This window comes from Vidua macroura, chromosome 18 (genome assembly GCF_024509145.1).
Source record: "Vidua macroura isolate BioBank_ID:100142 chromosome 18, ASM2450914v1, whole genome shotgun sequence".
Lineage (NCBI taxonomy): Eukaryota > Metazoa > Chordata > Aves > Passeriformes > Viduidae > Vidua > Vidua macroura.
In genome coordinates this window covers 618,683-635,793 of record NC_071588.1, presented here as the reverse complement: position 1 = coordinate 635,793, position 17,111 = coordinate 618,683, and the positions used below count along the sequence as shown (strand labels likewise).

General features: G+C 48.4%; 1 protein-coding gene across 6 annotated transcripts in view; it reads right to left on the bottom strand.

Annotated features, from left to right (window-relative positions):
* Positions 1 to 17,111, bottom strand: part of RIMBP2 (RIMS binding protein 2) — a 108,070-nt gene that overhangs the window by 45,153 nt on the left and 45,806 nt on the right. For 3 of the 6 annotated variants that reach the window (XM_053994091.1, XM_053994093.1, XM_053994094.1), the window contains exon 3: positions 290 to 412. The gene's annotated coding sequence lies outside the window, so the exon portion shown is untranslated. Of the gene's footprint in view, positions 1 to 289; positions 413 to 6,049; positions 6,140 to 17,111 lie in introns of those variants that run through there. The other 3 variants (XM_053994096.1, XM_053994095.1, XM_053994092.1) reach the window with 2 other exon arrangements.

Here is a 17,111-nt window from a genome sequence, read left to right as displayed (position 1 = left end):
ATCTGGGCAGTTTGTTCCTGCTCTCATCCTCTCTTTCTCATTTTGACTTAAATAAGTGTACAGTGCAAGGTACACACAAGTGCCTATAAAGTGCCAGATAAAGGTCTCTGAGTGCCTCTGTGCTGGTTTGAGACCCCTGTCAGTGCCTGGTGCTCTCATTCCAGAGCCCTGATCTGAGCTGAGAGGGGCATTCAGTGCCCAGGTTTGCAGTGCACCCCTGGCTGAGCATCAGGAACCACGGAGGAGCAGGGGAAGGGCTGGACTGATGGGGTTTGGGATGTATACACACCTTTAGGACCTGCTCTAAGTTCTCCAGCTTGGCTTGGAGCTGGTGTTCTCCCCTCACAGCCAAATCTCGTTCTTTGGTCACTCTGAGAAGGGTTTCTCGAAGATGGTCATAGTCTGGTTTTACCTAGGAAAAATATAACAAACAATTGTTTGGGTTATTGCCCCAACTGCAGTGAACGCAGGCAAAAGCACACCCGACACAAATCCCTCTGCATGTCAAAGTGAAGGGAGGAAAAGGTTCAGAGGGAACAGGGAAGAAGCACAGAAGCTCAGAAGGGAAAGCTGACTGAGGACGCTGTGCCTGTCTCATACACACAGAGCTTTCTCTCAGCAGGGACTGCAGTCTGGCAACCAAAGTGGAGCTACACACAAGTCATGTCAATTTAAACAAATACACTCTATCATGCACAGAATGAATGACAATCCAAACATTTCTAAATTCTCTGCATCTCAGGGGCCTCAGAGATGGGTGTGCTATACAAAGAGGCAGACATCTAACATATATATATTTATTTATGTAACAAAACTCAAATTTGCATTTCTTCTGGACTTCTTTAAGTGTAAACTGACTTCAGAATAAACTCAAATACACATGAACAGCCTGTGTTAACACTTGAAATCAGTGTACCTGCAAGTCAAAAATCAGTATTCTTCTGCAATAAACCCCTTGCTCTCCCTTAAACATTTCTATACAGGAGATATCTAAAGGATCAGATACTCATAACATAAGATTTGTTTTATGATTTAATTCATTTGGTCCTATGTTAACCAGTTCAGTAGGATCAAGTCTTTTTATACAGGATTTTGTGAATCATCAGTGGCAGTGACTGCTTCATAAACAGACACAGAAAACAAGAAAATACATTGAATTACTTTACACTGCCACAGAAAAGTCCTTTCTTTAAATCAGATCAGCTGAAAATTTGATTTCTTAGCCCTGATCACTCTATGAGCTTGAGATCTGTATTGCTGCATAACAGGATTATTACAGCTTGGATCATACCAGAAACTGCATCTTTTACATGAAGAAAAAATCAAGCAGGAATAAACACCTGGGTAAAAAACCCAATATTATTTTCACATACGTTGCCACTTTCCTGCAGAGTGTGCAGCAGGTGAGGAGGCAATAACATTTCTGGTGAGCAGCACCTGATTTCCCTGCAGCACTGCAGGGTCCAGCCCGGGCTCAGCTGTCACTGGGCTGGCTCCACCCGAGGCACTGCCAAGTTCCTTCCCCCTTCCCAGTTTAATGACTGGGGCTTTTTGTTTGTGTTTGGTTGCTTTTGGTTTTGTTTGGTTGGTTTTAGGTTTGTTTTTTGGTTTTTTTGTTTGCCATTTTCTAATGCAATGTTTTGGAAGCTGATTCAGCCTCTTTATTTGCCTTCGGGCTGCAGTTTGTTAACTTGCAAATTTTGCCATGGACCAAACAATCTAAATGGTCGCAGCCAGCCCTTGCACTCAGCCCTGCAGAAGGGCTCTTTGGAGTGCAGTGGACTAGAAAAAAAGAGAGGAAAAGGGAACAAAACATGTTTTCCACAAGAACTGATGCAATTATTGTCAACCTCAGGATTTTTTTGTGTGCACAGATTTTGCTTTTCCCTTCCTCTCAGTTCTTTATGACAAAGAAAACTATTAAGCAATGGATTTTCAGAATTTATTAACTCTTGCATCCTTCATATTGCATTGCACTGCTCAGACCAGTCAGTGGATATTGCTGAGGAATAACAGGGGGGGAAAAGGAAACAGTGAGGCATCAGGATCAGTGCTGCAATCCTCTTCTTGTCTGGGATTCTCAGCTCATTTCCTCGGCATTAATGAAGTACAATATTTTGAACAAGTTCCAAGAAGAGGTTAATTTTGTCAGACTTTAGATTTCCCTGTCTCCAAAACAACTCATCCCAATTGACCACCTCTGGAAAGAAGTTTTTCTAAAACTCACTAGCTGTCATATTCTGAATATTTTTGGGAGCAGGGTTCCCTTCTGCTCTGAGCTTCCCCCTGCTGGCAGGGAAGGGGCTCTCGGAGCAAACAGCTCTTGCCAGGCTGCTGATGGAATTTTGGAAAGAGATGGATTAGAGACAGGCAGAACTGCAGGTATTTCACATCTCAGGATCTTTCATTTAGGATCCCATTGTGCCTTTGGTCAAAGCTCAGGAACACACCAGTGATGTGTCTGATAATTCCTCTACTTTCTCTTCTGGCAGATCAGCTTTTGAACAAGGTTTTGATTTTCAGTACTGGAAAGAACAGAACCAAATCTACCAAACTCCTTCTGATAATTACTCTTGTTACTTCCAGAAACACTGATATATTTTAATATTTCTGCAGGATATTCTCAGCAGGACTTCCTCCTCTGGAGATCGTGCATTACATGGAGTGCTGTGATACCCACATTTATGTAACCCAGATGGCATCACATAGCTTGATGAGACTATCATTTCCTTTTTCTCTTTTAGACAACATTTGTTCCTAAATGTGACTTCAATGCTCCCTCCAAGGAGGCTGCTTAAGAGCATATGGGCTATACATGAACTTGAATTACTCCTGGAGCATATCAAAACATCAATGTTCCCAGTGGCAAAAGCAGCTGACCTAAATCGAGTGCATCAGAAACAGCCCTGACTTCATGACACACACAGGAACATTTTGATCTGTGATGCTGCTCTGCAAAACTCGTCAACCAATTTGTTTTGCATCCTTTATCTTCACACTCACTAACTGTGCCCTCCTTTGAGTCAGTCTGAGGGCCAGGGTTCTGTGAAGGGCCCTTGGCTTCCTGGACACGAAAACAGAGGTTTTCCCCCTGAAATCCATCCCCAGGATCCTGCAGCTCCCAGAATCCATCCCCAGGAGCCAGCAGCTCCCAAAACCCATCCCCAGGAACCTGCAGCTCCCAGAATCCATCCCCAGGAGCCAGCAGCTCCCAAAACCCATCCCCAGGAGCCAGCAGCTCCCAGAATCCATCCCCAGGAGCCAGCAGCTCCCAAAACCCATCCCCAGGAACCTGCAGCTCCCAGAATCCATCCCCAGGAACCTGCAGCTCCCAGAATCCATCCCCAGGAACCTGCAGCTCCCAAAACCCATCTCCAGGAGCCAGCAGCTCCCAAAACCCATCCCCAGGAGCCAGCAGCTCCCAGAATCCATCCCCAGGAGCCAGCAGCTCCCAAAACCCATCCCCAGGAGCCAGCAGCTCCCAAAACCCATCCCCAGGAGCCAGCAGCTCCTGTTCTTGCTGAGAAGCTCCCTCAGCCAGGTCGCCCAGCACAGCCCTTTGCTCCAGGCCCCAGGGAGCTGCCAGCTCCTGCCACAAGTGCCCTGCTCAGGAACACCACTGGAAGCACCCTGGGAATGCTCTGGGGTGCTGGAAACCCGCGCTGGGGGCAGAGTGCCTGCTGGGCTCTCCCACTGGAGCACTGGCTGGTTTGTACTGGGATGGACGCCAGGCAGAGCCCAGAGCACACCCAGGACACAGACCCTTCCCACAGCTCTCCACTCCTGGATACGATTTCGTCTCCCCAAACCCACCAGAGGCAGGTGCAATTCCAGCTGTGTGCGGTGGGCTCGGAGCAGCCAGCCCCTCCCAGAGCCACCTTTCAGCTGCACCTGGTGCAGGAACGAGCAGAGCTTTGTCACATTTCACAGACACAATTCACAAGTCACAAACTCTCCTCCAGCCCCATTTGCTTGGATGAAGTTGGCCTGTTTTTCAGGCCAGCTCTCAAGGGTGATAAAGAATAAATTAATTTAGGCAGGTTTTCCCCTTCAGGGCTGAGCCCTAACTCTGTCAGAATTCTGCTCTAACCTCCACATCTAAAGCTGCAGAGTTTCACACATTCTGAACAATAAAATGCAATCTAAACTGCACAATCTATTCTCAGCCTCTGTGTGAGGGGTAAAAACCTCAGAAAATCTCTCATGCAAGGGGGGAAACAAAAGGTTTGTTAACATCCAGGGTACCTGACTAGGATTGCATATTGTTAAACTTGTTACCAGTCAGACAGCACTCTCATAATGAGCTTCTGGTTGGACTGAGGCTGCTGTATGGGATCAGCAGTGCAGGCACCCAGAATTTCTGCTCTCTGCCTTGCACAGTATTTAACAGATGTGAAGAAGCAAGTGCCCACAGCATGATAAATCCTGACATTACCACAGTAAGAGGGAATGCTACTTCTGCCTTAGTGGCTAATGTGACCAATGCTGACCTCTGTATTTCAAACTGCTTTTAGCAGACGTTCCCAATGCACCTCAAGACAAACATTACCTGTAATAAAGCATTGCCAGCCATGTAAGTTGTGCACTTGCTGATGGTCAGAGGACTCATGTTTTTAGTGTCACCAGAGGACTGAGCCTTCACAGCATTAATGATGCACATTATTGTGTGCCAGCTAGAATATAAACTTGCCCAAGTGAGACTTTATGTGCCTCGTGAGGCAAAGAGCAAAGGTGATGTGTAAACAACAATAAAGAGAAGAGAACCACATTAGGAAAGGGAGAAATTCATAGGCAGATGGATGGATGGAATTAAGTGATGCAGGGATACACACAGCTGCCTCCTATCACAGAGTGCCATAACTCTGCTTTTTACACAAAACCAATCCCCATCCTCAGCCAGCTCTGCTCCCACACCAGGGGCTGCACACAAAATGCAGCCAGACACAGAGCCAGCCCTGAGCTCTGCTGAGGGCACTGCCCGGGGAGCCACTCACCCTGTGCCAGAGAGCCACTCACCCTGTGCCAGGGAGCCACTCACCCTGTGCCAGAGAACCACTCACCCTGTGCCAGAGAGCCACTCACCCTGTGCCAGGGAGCCACTCACCCTGTGCCAGGGAGCCACTCACCCTGTGCCCAGAGAGCCACTCACCCTGTGCCAGGGAGCCACTCACCCTGTGCCAGGGAGCCACTCACCCTCTGACAGAGAGCCACTCACCCTGTGCCAGGGAGCCACTCACCATCTGCCCAGAGAGCCACTCACCCTGTGCCAGAGAACCACTCACCCTGTGCCAGAGAACCACTCACCCTGTGCCAGGGAGCCACTCACCCTGTGCCAGGGAGCCACTCACCCTGTGCCCAGAGAGAGACTCACCCTGTGCCAGGGAGCCACTCACCCTGTGCCCAGAGAGCCACTCACCCTGTGCCAGGGAGCCACTCACCCTGTGCCAGAGAACCACTCACCCTGTGCCAGGGAGCCACTCACCCTGTGCCAGAGAGAGACTCACCCTGTGCCCAGAGAGCCACTCACCCTGTGCCAGGGAGCCACTCACCCTGTGCCAGGGGAGCCCAGCAGTGCCCACGCCTGCCCAGGGCCAGCAGCTCCCAGTGGCCAGCAGCTCCCAGCTCCCAGTGGCCACACCTGCCCAGGGCCAGCAGTCCCCAGTGGCCACGCTGTGCCCAGGGACACCTGGGACAACTGAGGCATGTAGGGCACACCTGGGCACACCTGGCACAGCACAGCACACCTGGGGACAGCAGGGCACAGCTGGGGGCAGCAGGGCACAGCTGGGGCAGCAGGGCACAGCTGGGCACACCTGGCACAGCTGGGCACAGCTGGCACACCTGGGCACACCTGGCACAGCACAGCACACCTGGGGCAGCAGGGCACAGCTGGGGGCAGCAGGGCACAGCTGGGCACACCTGGCACAGCACAGCACACCTGGGGACAGCATGGCACAGCTGGGGCAGCAGGGCACAGTTGGGCACAGCTGGCAGAGCTGGGCACAGCTGGGCACAGCTGGGCACAGCTGGCACAGCAGCTGGGTGTTACCTGGCCGTGCTGCACTGCTCGGGGGCACACGCTGGCATGCTGCAGGCTCAGGCAGTTCCCCTCCTGCACAGCATCCTTCAGCTGCTCCTCCTGCAACAGAAACAAGCGTGTCACAGCCTTGGCCCCAGCACAGCAGAGCCCAGCAGGTGCCTAAGGAAGCTGTGCTTTGCCATTATTTGCTATTAACCAACTGGTAAGAGCAACACCAGGTGCAGAAGCACCAGATCAATTTGCAGTTCCAGGCAGCTCTGCCATAAACCCCCGTGTTTTCAGCAGATGATCTGATTAAAGCTGTGCAAGCAAAGAGAGATGACCTGGCTTCACAGGCCTGGTGCCTGCAAAAATAAAAATACAAATCTCCCTGGGAGGTAGCAAAGAGCTCAGACGTGGCTGCCCCACCTGACCCAGAGCTGGGAGGAGAGAGACTCAGCTCCCAGAGAATAAAGCAATGGAGGTGTCTGTGACAGTCACATTCCCTGGACAGAGAGATGTGATTCTGTCTCTCAGGAGAAGCACAGAGAGAAGAAGAGAAAACAATCTTTATCTCTGCCCCTTTGCTTTGCCCATGTGGAATGTGGTGTGGAGATTGTTCACCTGCAGGGATTGCTGGGCTGGGTTCTGGTGAAGGTTGTTTGGGCTCAGTGCCCAGTGGGATCCAGCTGTGTTGGGCTCTCAGCAGAGTCACAGTTTGAGTTAGATGGGTGAGTAAGCAGTGAGTGTGTAGAATAGCACAGTATCTCTTTAAATAGTATATTAATGTAATATAGTACAGTTTTAATAAAGCTGTCCTTCAGCCTTCTGATCTGGAGCAGACATCAGCATTTCTTCCCCGAGCAGGGTCACCACGTTTTTACTACAGGTGTCCAGAAGGCATTCTGAGGGCATTCTGAGGGCAAGAGCCAACAACTGGAATGTACACACTTTTATATTCCCACACTTCACCTTACTTTTAATGCATATTTCTTTCTAATATGAGCAATAGCCACATTCTAATTCAAACACTCAGAGCTGGGTAGAGCCTCTCTGTCCTGCAGTGACAGGCAAGTCAGAAATGCAGGCACTCAAAGGTGAGGAACCTGTGCTTAAAGATCAAGGTCTTAACTGCAGCCTCAGGAATGCATTTTTATGTATTAAGACAGCAATATAAGCTGGAAAAAAAAGAACAGTAAATAAAACTCAAATATACAGCCAAAGGTCAAACTAGCAGGGTGGAAAGGCTTTATCAGGTCACTCAAATCAAAATAGATGGAGCTCAGGAAAAGCCAGCAGCATCCTCTGACACTTGTGACTATTTTATTTTTGCACAGGCTCCCAAAGGTAGCTGTTGGAGGCTTTCTCTTGAATTCAATTGCTTATGCAAGTTGCCAGTTGTGAGGTGCCAGGCACTTCTGAAAGCAGAAGAGTCTCAGAGCTCACATTGTATTCTCAAAGGTGCAAATTAAATCAGTAAATAATTTCATGATAACAAGGAGCTGCTCAGAGCAGCTCCTGGGGATGCAATAAATAGTTTTGTCCCAGTGAATGTTAAAAGCCACTCGTGGGGTTTGTGTGCCCTGGGGTCTCTGCTCTGCCCCTCACGTGGGCCCTGCCAGCTCTGGGACCCTGGCACTGCAGGTGTGGCAACCTGGCTTTAAGGGATCCATGTGCAATTCTACAAATCAATACTGCTCAGCTGACTACCAGGGGAACAAGCAATAATGGCTTACCAGGCTTTAATAATGGTATTAAAGGGAATTGAGCAGAAAGGGAGGGGTGAGGAGGTGAAAGGAGAGGAGTAATTGATGGAAGTTTAGGCCAGCAACTTTCACACCCTGCTTAAATTCTGCAGAGAGCAAAACAGTTTAGGAGAGAGAACACACTTAGTCCCACCCAAGGAAAATACATTTTCTCATGGTTTTGAATGCAGCTAGGGCAGTGACTGTCCCACCTTCCTTGGCCCTCAGTTATAAGCCTATTTCTTTTCACTTACACCTCTGCTCATCACAGTGGCAATTTCTCTCAGTTTCCTTTCTCATGAGCCAGGATAAAGCCCACCTGTGCTCCCCATCCCAACTGAATCCATCGAGATGAAGAATCACCTGAAACAGTACCAGGGGTTACTGGACACCTTCAAGCCTAAGAAATACACAGGCAGAAAGCCAGCAAGTAACAAAAAGGAGGTTTGAAGTCCTGTAATGTCCTGCAGAGACTCAGTTTGCTTCCCAATAGGTGGGACAGTGTTTTGGGTTTAGGATGAGAACAAAGATGAGGACACACTGGTGTTTGAGCTGTTACTAAGCAGTGCTTTCTCTAAACCAAGGAATTTCCATTTTCCCAAGCTCTGCCAGCGAGGAGGTGCCCAGGAACCTGGGAGGGAGCGTGGCCATGCCAGCTGACCCAAAGTGGGCACAGGGATACCCCACAGCACAGAGCATCACTGGCAATGTGAGCTGTGGGGATCCTGGAAAAGCTTTGAAGCTTCCAGCACATTCTCAGAGGGACAGAAGCCTTCTGACAACCCCCTCTCCCTGCTCACAGCAGCTTCCCTTCCTGGTGATCAGATAAACAGAGCATTTTCCCATCTTCTCTCCCGTGCTTGGCAGCCAGCACCAGTGTGTGAGTGCGTCAGCAGCAGGGCAACACTTCCCCCTCGAGCTCTCACACTGCCAGCTCCACACAGAACCTCCACGTCAACAGAGCACGAGGGCAGCAAACACACGGGGCAGCCACCAGCCCTGTGGCACCTGCCTGGGGCTGCTGGCACCTGCCTGGGGCTGCTGGCACCTGCCTGGGGCTGCTGGCACCTGCCTGGGGCTGCTGGCACCTGCCTGGGGCTGCTGAACCAGGTTAGGGATGTGCTGGTACCAGCCTGGGGCTGCTGGCACCTGCCTGGGGCTGCTGAACCAGGTTAGGGATGTGCTGGTACCAGCCTGGGGCTGCTGGCTCCTGCCTGGGGCTGCTGGCACCTGCCTGGGGCTGCTGGCACCTGCCTGGGGCTGCTGGCACCTGCCTGGGGCTGCTGAACCAGGTTAGGGATGTGCTGGTACCAGCCTGGGGCTGCTGGCTCCTGCCTGGGGCTGCTGAACCAGGTTAGGGATGTGCTGGTACCTGCCTGGGGCTGCTGGCACCTGCCTGGATGAGCTGGCACATGCCTGGATGAGCTGGCACCTGCCTGGATGAGCTGGCACCTGCCTGGGGGTCCACTTTTCCATCCTGTGTTAACTCAACCACCACACTACTCAAACCCTTGTGGTTTATAATTCCTCACACAGAGCTGGCAGCTTTTTCCACGGGCTAAAATGGAAGCCACAGGTGTTTTTGACTTTGTGCCAGGGTCTCTGAGCCCCCTGCCAGGGTCTGGAGCCACCAGGGCAGCCAGAGGGATGTGCTGGGCTCCCACAGCCCTGGGGCTGATTGCTGCTCTCTGAGCAGGGCCCACGTGCTGTGGATAGTCTGGCTTCATCAAGTCACTGAGTCCAGGACAGGATAAAGGCAAATGCTGGCCAAATTGAGCAGACTAAAGTGCAAGTGCAAAGGAAACAGTACTGCATGCTTCCCAGAGAGCTTCAGAGGCTTGGCACTGGGTTTCAAAGGTTAGCTGCACAGTCTGGCACCCCCTTTCTCATGATGTTGCTACACAATGCTCACTAAAAAAAAAAAAATAAATCAAGGGCTTGAAGCAATCTAATTACTAGTCTTGCATGAATCCAAAAATTTTACAGATAAATGAATGTGGAAAATTAACTATAAGAAAATAAGCCACAGAAGGTGCTTGTAGAACAATTTCACTTTCCCCCACAAAAAAAAGCCCTGAGAGTACTCTCCCAGGTTAGCATCAACAAACAAATCTACAGAACAAACAAACCCCAAACTTCTGCTAATGGATAGAGGCAGAACTTGCACTGAGCTTGTATTTCCCCTGCTGAAGCTTTTTCACCAAGTTCACCACAAGAAGCATAACCCATACTTACATTTATACACGTGCTGACACCTCAGCCACGCTGCATCATTTGCAGAAAGAATCTGCAGTGTCTTGAGCATGTCAGACAGAATTCCAGCCAGCAGGGGTATTTCCTGCTGGATGCAAGGAATGCTTCAGGCACTCCCAGCTCAGACAGGCATTTTGAGCTAAGAAAACAACACTCAGGATGATCTTTCTAGAATCTGAAGAGCAAACCCCATCAGAAAGTTGACAGCCCTCCCAAATGTACACCAACAGTGTTGGTTTCTGGGGGTGCCAGAGCCCTGCAGAGATTTAAAGGCTCACACACCAGCACATACCTCACAGGACACGAGGCAATTCACAAAGAAACAGCTGGGAAAAATTAAATAGGAGAGACACTAAAAGCAAATAGTGTTACCTCATATATAAGTTGCATCTTTGAAAGTGCAGAAATGAAGGCATAAATGTGTGCTTGCAACAGAGCAAAAGTAAAAATTCTCCTTTGGATGTGAGGACTGACTAAAACATTCCCAGTAGGAGGATGGCTTTGGTAGATTTGATACAATCTGACACCACTGTCTGGGTAACAAGGTTCTACATTGCCTGGAGAAAGGCATCTGTTGCCCTGTGTGCTAGTTTGCTCATCCATCAATTATTTTTGTTTAAAAAAAAAAATCTTGTACACTATTCGTTTATTTGCAGCTCTTTTTCTTTGAGAACTCCTGCTGCCAGTAACCTGGGAGGGCTGTGCTGGAGCCCTGTGATTCCAGCACCCTGGGACAGCTCTGGCTTTGGATGATACACGGGCAGAATTCATCCAGGAGCAAAGGGGAAACCTGCAGGCTGCAGGGACGTAAGAGCAGAGTTAAGAATCATGAACTTTCCTCCCGTATTTTGGCCCTGTAAACGACTCCCTTCAAAGGTCAGGCTCACCACCTCCAGTTCATTTTTCACTTCTTCCAGGAGCTGGATTTGTAAGGCAAAGCTGACTCACGCTCAGCAGCAGAACTGGAGGAGCTCCCGTGGCCGCGGAGCGGGGCTGGGGCACAGCCTGTAGCAGCCCTGCTGAGCCCAGCTTTGCCATCAGGCCCTGCAGGAGCAGCCCAGCCTGCCCTGCACAGCTGTGCCCACAAGGACAGAGCAGGGCAGGGAGGAACCCGGGCCAGGCAGAGGAATGGACCTCAGGAGCTGCTGCAGTGCCCAGGCTGTGCCAGCCTCCCTGGCTCTGACCCTGCTGGATGCTCAGCAGCACCACACAGGGGGCAGGGGGTGCTCAGTGCCTGTTGATTTCTCTCGGGGTTTTGATGGTTTGGGTGACCCCGAGAGATTGTGAAGAGTCCTTGTTTCTTTAGTTTGATGCAGCTATGGAGGAGTTTGGAATGTTTCTGATTGCGCTTTTAAGGTTGGTTGTTTTTTCTTACCCAAACATTTTTTTTCTGACTTGCTGAGTTCTGGTTAGTAAGGAAGCCATGGCCACCTGCTCTTGAGCTTTGGGTGGCTCCCACCTTATATACTTAAAATTGTCTATGTTTACGATTTTATTACTAATTTTTGACATCTATGTCAGGCTGTGAATCTCTACTTTAAACTACTAGAAAAGTGCTACTATCACACTAAGATATGGAGGACAAGACAAAGGAGAAGAAGGCTGGGACACGCTCAAATTCTTCTATCTTGTACTCTCTTGAACCCTATTGTAAAAATTCTAAAACTTCACCTTTCCACCCTGTGTCAGTTTAAATATTACACTACTCAAACCCTTGTGACTTGTAATTCCTCATACAAAATTGATAGCTTTTTTTGCAGGCTAAAATCGAAGCCACAGATGTTTTTCCCTTCTTGCTAAGGTCTCTGAGCCCCCTGCCAGGGTCTGGAGCCAGCCAGGGCAGCCAGAGGGATGTGCTGGACTCTCACACCTGTCCCCTCCCTCCCCAGGACAAGGACAGATCTGTGCAGCACTGCCTGCCACAGGCACCAACTCCCACAGCCAGAAAGCTGCACTTACAATAAATGACATTTTATGGAAAACTATCACATACAACGAAAAATAAACAAACAAGATAGTCTTACTTTTTTTAGGTGTTTTACTATTTCCATTTGAGCCTTCCTCTCAATTGCCATGGTGAAGCACATGTTAGCAAGTAGCACAGGAAAGTAGTTGGACATTTTCTGATGTTAACACTTAAAAACTGATGAATTCCTACAGAGACTCTAACAGACATGAGTGTTTTCCACTACCACTCTTAAGGTAAAGGAAGAGCTCCTCAGAAACACTTGCATCTTAAATAAAGTCACAATTGGATTTGCTTTGTTTTAAAAATAGGAACTTTTCCGTGCAAATTATACTCTGTTCTAACAAAGGAAAACAAATGCAGCTTTACCCTCTAATCAGTAGGCTGAATTTAGCATAAGAAACACCACATAAAAATAGCACTTCTTAAAAAGCACTGCTAAAAAAGGGACACAGGAACTGCAGCAGTTTCTTGGCCTTGGAAACCACGAGTGTCCTGGCAGCACAGCTGGGAGCAGATCCTGGGGAGGAAACAAACAATTCCTTCTGGGGAGGAAACACAGAAATTCCTTCTGGGGGAGGAAACACAGACAATTCCTTCTGGGGGAGGAAACACAGACAATTCCTTCTGGGGAGGAAACACAGACAATTCCTTCTGGGGGAGGAAACACAGACAATTCCTTCTGGGGAGGAAACACAGACAATTCCTTCTGGCTGCTGCTTTTCCCTTTGACAAAGCCCCGAGGGTGAGAAGCCTTGCTCGCCCAGCTGGTTTCACTGACACTCCTTTGGGTTCCTCTGGAGCTCTGCCTCCACCAGGGCCAGTGGAGCCCCAGGGCCACCTGAACCTCGTGAGGTTCCCCTCTTCTAGGATCACACGGAACCAGGGTCAGAGCAGGGTCTCTGCCTTATTCTCTTCACCTCTTTTCACTTCACTTTCTCCTCTTCACCTAGTTTTCACTTCTCCATCTAATTTTGCCTCGCCTGTGGCACACAGTATAAACATGACAGGAGCCTCTCAGCTCTTTCAAAAATGAAAATGGGTGAAGAGATACCTTCAGCTATATCCAGGTGCAGTGGTTTTATGGCAGCATCCACACAGGAATAAATACCATTCCAGCAGCCATTCCAGATGCAGCTCTTTGCCATGAAGCACCAAATATGCAAGTTCTCCTCAAGACATTGCCTTTGGACTCTACACCTACTGTGGCTGAAGGAGGGGTCGTTTTACAAAGTTAATCAATTGCATTTGTGGGCTGAAGCAAAATCAGCATTTCTTCAGGGGCTTTTCTTTCAGTTGTTTTTACACTCACTTCCCAGCACATTAAAATAATCGCTGTATCTGAAATACAGAGGGTCTAATTCTCCTTTACCATGGCATAGTCCTACTTCCTTCAGGGACAAATTATACCCAAGGGAAAGAAAAATTACCCACTGCTAAGGGAGAAAGGAATGAACAACGTCCCTGCTCTTGTGGAAGGGCACAGAGGCCACACAGTGGGGCTTAAACATTAACTCCTCTTGCAGGCTGGTGTGAGGCTGGCACGTTCTGAAGGGGATATTCCCTAATGTCCCCTGAACAAGTATTTTCTTTTCATCTTACCATCATCCTACATAGCTTTTGTTTCACAGCTCCAGTTGGTAGGAAATGGTTTTTTTTTACCTTGAGCCCAAAGGATGAGTGAAAGATCTAATTCAGTTCTGTAGGTCAAACCAAATATTGCACCAAGTATTTTGAAATCATCTGAATGCAGAGTGTGGTTTTAGTGGCTCCTGCACATGCAGGAACTTCCCCTCACACCTGGAGATAACTCATTAGAAACTTCTCACCCACATTCTCCACTCGCTCCAATCTCTCTAGTGGCAGAACAAACGAAAATCACCAGCTGGAAAACACCAGCAAAATCGTTCTGGTAACTGCAGAGCTCGTCAGGGACAGGCTGCAGCAGGAGCACCCTGTGGCCAGTCACCTGCAGAGCACTGGGGCTTGCATCTGCTGGGCAGCAGGCAAGGGCAGGGGATGGATGAGCAGCCCTGGGAGCTGGGGATGTCCCCAGAGGGGACCCTGGGTCAGTCTGTGCTCCCCTGAAGCAGGAGAGCAGCCCTGGGAGCTGGGGATGTCCCCAAAGGGGACCCTGGGTCAGTCTGAGCTCCCCTAGCACAGGCAGGGGATGGATGAGCAGCCCTGGGAGCTGGGGATGTCCCCAAAGGTCACCTGCAGCTCCCCCTGAGCCTGGGTCAGGCTGTGCTCCCCTAAAGCAGGAGAGCAGCCCTGGGAGCTGGGGATGTCCCCAGAGTTCCCCTGAGCCCGGGTCCCTCTCTGCTCCCCCAGCCCAGCCCAGCCCAGCCCAGCCCCTCCATCTCATCCATCTGTCACCAGGCTCGTGCTGCTCCCCACAACAGACATTTATTGCCCCTCTGGAAAGGGAGGGAGCCATTTCTTGGTCTGTTTTGCTGATCCTTTCGCTGCAATTAGTCAGATTGGCCTTCGCAAACGTCTCTCAAAAAGCTTTTCCTTCTTGCCATGCACAAAGAGCAGAGAGCAGCGAACAAGATCAGCTGTTGTCATGGTAACATCATGCCCCAGCAGGTGAAAAATTCAGTCTTGTGGCACAAAAAAAGGATGAAAATGTACTGAACCTAAGCATAACATCAAGCACAGCTCAAAAAGCTTCGTGTTTTTTCCAAAGATTGGCAGATTTTTTTAGCAAGAAACGTAGAGATGCAAATGTTAAAAACCCTTGTGTCAACTCTGGTGACATCAGTAATTATTCAGCTGTCCCAGAGTAATTTTATTAGGCAGAAACCTATATTAATATATTGCATAAGTTTGGAAATATCTCTGAAAAGTTAAGCCCAATTTTTAGAAGTTATAAGTGACTTGAAAACAGAAGATAATTTTTCATTTCAAGACAGACACGAGAAAAATATGCTGAATAATTTTAAGGATTAGGTGCCAGAAGCATCATTCAAAAACAGATCTTCATGCTCCAAAAATTCTGTTTTCAGAACAGATAATACTACAGCCTTCAAGTAAGACTGCACAATGCATTTTCCATCTGCTAAGCTAAGGTGGTACACAGAAACCCTGAACAAATTTATGAGCAAAGCAAAGTGGTTTGGATCAATGCTTTCCCTGCATTGTTCTTTTCAGGAAAGATGCACAGAACCTTACATTTCCTGATATTTAACCAAAGTTTTCTGTTTCAAATACAAGGGGCCCAGCCCTGAGTCTGAAGGCCATTAGGGCAAGCGAGCAGGAAGGGTCTGCTGGGAGCACAGAGCCCATTTCTGCACAAACACCAGCTGGGCAGCAGTAACTGTGCTCAAGGAGAGACAGGGAAAGGGGAGGAAAAACGGTGCAAAGCACCCTTGATCTGTGAGCTGACTGAAAAACAAATGAAGCAGAAATAATCCCCAAACCCAACCACCAGCTCTGGCCAGCGACAACAGCCCCACTCAGGGAGGTGTCTGCAAACTGTGGGGCAGAGTAAAGGATGAACTGCTGCTGGAATACAGGACTCCACAAAGTGAAATGCTGAAAATTTCTCCTGCTGAACTGAGGTTATAAAAAAATCATCCCAATGCTAATAATATTGAGCTTTAGGCCTCGTCATTTTCAATTTTTTCATTTCATAAAAATCAATTGTTGAGGCAGCTGTAAATGGAAAGCTCTGGAAGCTCTCAGGAAAGGCTGTGAGGAGAGGAAAAAAGAAAAAGAAAGGAACACTGAAAAACACCAAGCATTAAGAATCTCCTATAGTCTCTATTTCAAATTGCTGCTTATCAGAACTGAACAAAAAAGACTGTACTTGATTAAAAGAAGCCTCATGTGTCATCTTTGTATAGAACCCCCTGAGCCATGCACAGACAATATCAGCACCATTTCTGAACTCTCCCAACTCATCAGTTAAAACCAAACCCATGGTGGAAAATCTATTCATGAAGAAAGACATGGATCTCTCACAAGGTAATTGTAATTCTCTTTGCAAAACAAAACCTTGGAGAAGGTTTTTAAACTACACAAAAACTTTCCAGCACTTCAGACACCTGAGTCCATTTCCTGTCAACCATATTTGTACCTATTATCAGTTTCATTAACATATATTTTCTATTCCTATCGAACTAATTTTCAGTTGTTGCTTATGTTTTCTCATGATATATTAATTTGTTCCAAGGAATGCTGACAGATCTTCAGTCTTCAAGCAAACTAATTTGTTTTAATAAAGCCAGAAGAAATTAGTTTGGGTTAAAAATTAACAGATAACAAATTTAAGTGATGCTTCTGATTCGCAGTGGGCTGAGAGAGAAGGTTAATCAAAGGGGAGTATCAGTTTATCTCCCATTACAAATAAAGGTTTTGCAATTAGGCAACATCTCTAGGCACATGAAGAAATCACTGAGTTATGTGTTCATAGGATGGCTATCAGAGAACCTCAGGAAAAAAACTCTGACAATAGGTCTGTGTGCATCTGAAAGGGCTGGGAGTGGAGGGATCCAAAGAAATTATTCCAAACTCTTCTCCTCTGGAGATGGAGATGAAATCTCCCCAGCCCGACACTGAAATGAAACTGAGCATCCCCGAATCTCCCCGGTGCAGCTATCAGCAAAAGGAGGGATGAAAGCGAAAATTAAAGATAGCCCCAGATGGCTGCACATTTATGAGGTTTTCTAGAACATAAATTTCATATCATTGATTCTTTTTCCCAGCTATCTGCTGGAGAATGACTCCTGCCTGCAGAAGAAGGGATTCCCAGGCACGCTGAGGTGGCAGGGGTCAGATGCCCTGCTCTGTTCCAGTGACAAAACGTCTGCCTGAAAGAGGCAAAACAGCACAGGGAAGATTGGTATTTCTCATGATAGCCCAGTGCAGAATATTGAGTTCCAGGACTGCTACCCAAAGCATTCCTGCTGCCTGTGGCACCAAACCCAGCTGTGTGTTCCCAAAATCACTCTGCCAGGAGCCCCCAGCTCTGAAAGCATTTCCCAGCACAGAACCCAGAGCCCTGCAGCTGGGGAGCTGCCCTTGCTGAGCCTGCATTCCTGCACTCACAGACAGCTCTGCTGTGCCAAACCTGCTGTCAGTGTGCAAACCTGCTGTCAGAGTGTAAATATCCTGTCAGAGTGCA